Here is a 3,789-nt window from a genome sequence, read left to right as displayed (position 1 = left end):
TGGCTTGTATGCGACGTACTAGCTGTTTCAATAGTGTTTGGCTACAGCTAACATCAGACCAGTTGATCATACCTGTATGACCTGAGCAGCTTCGCTAGCAGCCCCAGTCGAGCTGTAGCTACCATACGATTTCTTTAATGTAGAAAACTCGAGAGACCACACAGTTAACGTCGGGGGAAGATAAAGAACCGCTTGTTCGTTTTGGAAAGAAAACACCAATATTCACGTACCCACAACACAGGATATTCTGGAAAAAACTCATCAGAGCCATCAACAGACTGGGTTGTCACTGACCAGAGTCAGAACGGTGAACAAATCAGTCAGAAGTCTGCAAAATAGTTTCCTTCCAGAAACGAAGCGACCAACATAGTTAAATGCATCTTTATCTATCGTTATGTGTCTCACGTTTCCCTACATTTGAAAAAGTGTCTAGTTGGTGACAGGCATCAGCTACAGTAGAACTGTTGCTAGCACAGTCCCACTTTACATATCCATATAGCCTACAGGGAAATATGGTAATGCAGTTCCAAGTGATTTCTATGCCTTACGAAAGTGACAAACAACGGGTACCGGAGAACAGGTGCCCAGCGAAGTCCTTGCCTTCTTTGACGTGCATAAATAGATGTAGAGATCTCAAGGTGAAAGGCTGCATACGCATACCAGTCATAAATCAAACCCACCTTCCAAACCATAGGCAGTGCATGATTGTCTGTTGTTTTTTTTGTGTTTATTTTACATCAAATTACTCGAAATGGGTGGTTTAGTGAAATGTTCATTTAAATGTTATTTAATCTTAATTATACGACAATATGGTTGTTATGAACACCTACAGGAACTGAAAGTTAAATTAAGTAGATGTTTACTGATACACATGATAAACGAATAACTTAATAGAGAGTTTAGACGTTTTCTATGCTTAATTTCCCTAAATAGAGGTAACAGAGCTTCATATATTAAAGCCTACATTGACAATTGAACTACTTCTGAGCTACTAAAACCATACAGAGATTGCAAATTATGGAGGCCTTTTCATTTCGATTTTTCAAAGCATTTTCAAAAAGTCTTCACCTCAGGCTAGTAAAACACATAACCTAAACACATGCATAACTACACGCATACGGGCGCGCACACACACACACGCACACAAGCACACACACACACACACACACACACACACACACACACACACACACACACACACACCTTCATACTTTAATAAGTGAAATTGTTTCAACCAACAAGATAATCAAATATTCTTTATAAAATATCATTTAAATCTGGTTTAGTCTATAATTTTACTCTAGGAGACATAGAGAGGAAGCAGTCACTACATGTTGTATTTTTGTTACAGTTCCCATTATTTATTTCACATTGTCTGACCAGCAGTTGATATGTCAAAAGAAAAAAAGAAAATAAACATTGTCAGAACACCAACTGTAAAAACGCAATGTAGAAACACATAACCTACTGTGCTTTAAAACGAAATGTCATGACAGATTTAGTCACTATAGCATTTGACATGAATTTCACCCACTGGGATAACATTTGATTTGAGAACTGAATTGGCACAGCGTGCTACTCCACCACGTTTTCTATCGGTAAGCATTGTCCCAGTAATACAAGCCAAAGTACCGTCATACTTGAGGTTACAGCTAATCCCAAACAAACGCCACCAATCATGCCTAGATCCAATGTGTTGGAGCCAATCGATAGCCAGGAAATATCTACCTTTTTCTCAAAAGGGAAGAACAAGTAGGCCTACACTGAAATATAAAAAAAATATGTCACCGATGTTCTTTAACAAATAAATATAAGAAAAATGCACGTATTGAGTGAAAAGTGATAATACCCTGTTAAAACAATTCTGACAAAACATAAATAAGTTAAGGACCCTGACAATCCTATTATACAGTCTCATACACGATTATACAGAATTACATTATGAAAATGGCATGCAGATTTTATTTTCTAGTTGTGAAAACAATAGCAACCAATGTGCCTCAGACATCTTCTGTGAAGAACTGTTTCCAAAATGTCATCATGAAAACGAAATGCAATAAATCAGCAGCACTTGTTTGTAATATGCAACAATCTGAGTACAGTTACAAAGAACTCTTGGTTTACTTTCAAACTGAAGGATGGCTTTTCCCCATCAGAAAGTGTTTGTGTTGTGAAGGCGTGTGTGTTGGACTGCTGACAAACACAAGCATCCATAACAAAGCGTTTCTCACGGCACTCAACTGAATAACGAGAGAAAGGGAGACGGATGGTTTTGGGGCTTCGAAGCGTCTCCTACCGCAGAAAAACGCTGAACGACCGTCTACCCCAGCGGCTGTTCAGAGCGAGCTCAGCCGAGGTAACCGCGGCACGTAAACAACGACTTTCTTGATTTCTCCGAGGTGTCCCGTCTCCGCTCGAGCGAAACTCTCATCCATGGGAGCGTGCCCCGGTAACCAGGGAAAGTATAGTGCTGTGGTGGCCAGATCTAATGTAATCCACTGATAATCTCCCAGGATTGGTTTTAAATAACTGCCTTGCATAATGATTTCGAATCTCATAAATATGATAGATGTTAGATGAATTACAGTGAACCATGTAGATAATATAGTTTGGTGTAATCTTCTTCCAATTAGGAACCTACACGGTATTTAATCCGATAGCGATGCATCAGTTTCGATGTGAAAGAGACCTAAAATATGTTTGTTTTTTAAATGTCCCCTTCTTCTTTGTGCCGCTGATTGGATACCTAAGCAACAAGGTTGCTAATTAGGGTAAGCTCATTAATGTCAGCAACGGGTCCTTTTTGAGTCTGGAGTTGTACGCCCCTTTCACAGATAGCTCCCGTAAATTACTGGGATAACATATCGGGCAGCACTAGTGATTTACACTACATGCGCCTACGCTCAGGAACATTTTCGTCTGTGCACATATTGACACAGAAACGCCGGAACACGTGCCAAGGGACAGTCAAGCACGTGCGGTAATGCAACACTTGCCAATGCCAGCCGCCATCAATTTGCGGAGTGAGAGAAGCACCCATATTTTGTAACCTGTCCAGTTTCCAGAAATACAGAAAAAAAGGTGCTTGATTGTAAAAAATAAAAAAGAAGTGTGTTGATATTGTTATCGGATCACCGGAAGGCATTGGCTAATTGAGATAAGCCCTCGGCGATCCTCAGCAGAGAATGTTCGCTCACTCTCCACTTATGGAGGCCATGAGCCGTAAAGCCTGCGGACTGAGAGGAACTCCCTCATTTCGGAACCTGTCTGGGAAAAAGGATCTGTTCTCAAACAAAAGAAGCTGCATTGATATTATGTCGGATCACCCCGAAAAGCATCGGTGCGGTCCGATAAACCGTCGCTGATCTACGTCCTAGGAGGAGCCAGCCGTGCAGTCAGCGGTCCCCAAACGTTACTCGGCAAAACGCTGGTGCAGATTCCCGAAATATCACCCCCCCCCCCCCCCCCCCCCCCATTCCAATCACACAACAGCCTATAGTACATCCTCAGTAGCATTGCAGGGAAGGACTACATGTGTAAGAGGGGCTGGAAACTGCACATTCCAGGAAGGTATTCTGGGAAGTATAGTCTGCTAAAAAAGCCCAGCATTTGTGTGCTTTTGCTTCAAAATAATTGACAGCGAGACTATTCACATGTCAAAAAAACCCTCTGTAAAGGTCCATTCCATTACTCGTTATTGTTTATGCAAATTATATAATTTCCCTTCATTGAATAATATCAAATTAATTAATCAAATGAAGAACAAAACGCATGGAAGTGAGCATGGCA

At 41.0% G+C, this 3,789-nt stretch overlaps 1 long non-coding RNA gene across 1 annotated transcript; it reads right to left on the bottom strand.

The window, feature by feature from the left end:
* Window positions 1–1,334: 1,334 nt before the first annotated feature.
* LOC132452870 (uncharacterized) lies at window positions 1,335–3,783 on the bottom strand. Its single transcript, XR_009524529.1, has 2 exons — window positions 2,928–3,783; window positions 1,335–2,897 (listed from the first exon to the last, which is right to left on the bottom strand). It is a non-coding gene; the product is annotated as an uncharacterized LOC132452870 (long non-coding RNA).
* Between the last annotated feature and the right edge of the window lie 6 nt (window positions 3,784–3,789).

The sequence above is a fragment of the Gadus macrocephalus genome, chromosome 23 (assembly GCF_031168955.1).
Source record: "Gadus macrocephalus chromosome 23, ASM3116895v1".
NCBI lineage: Eukaryota > Metazoa > Chordata > Actinopteri > Gadiformes > Gadidae > Gadus > Gadus macrocephalus.
The sequence above is the reverse complement of the archived record's forward strand: the minus strand, read 5'-3'. Positions and strand labels throughout refer to the sequence as shown.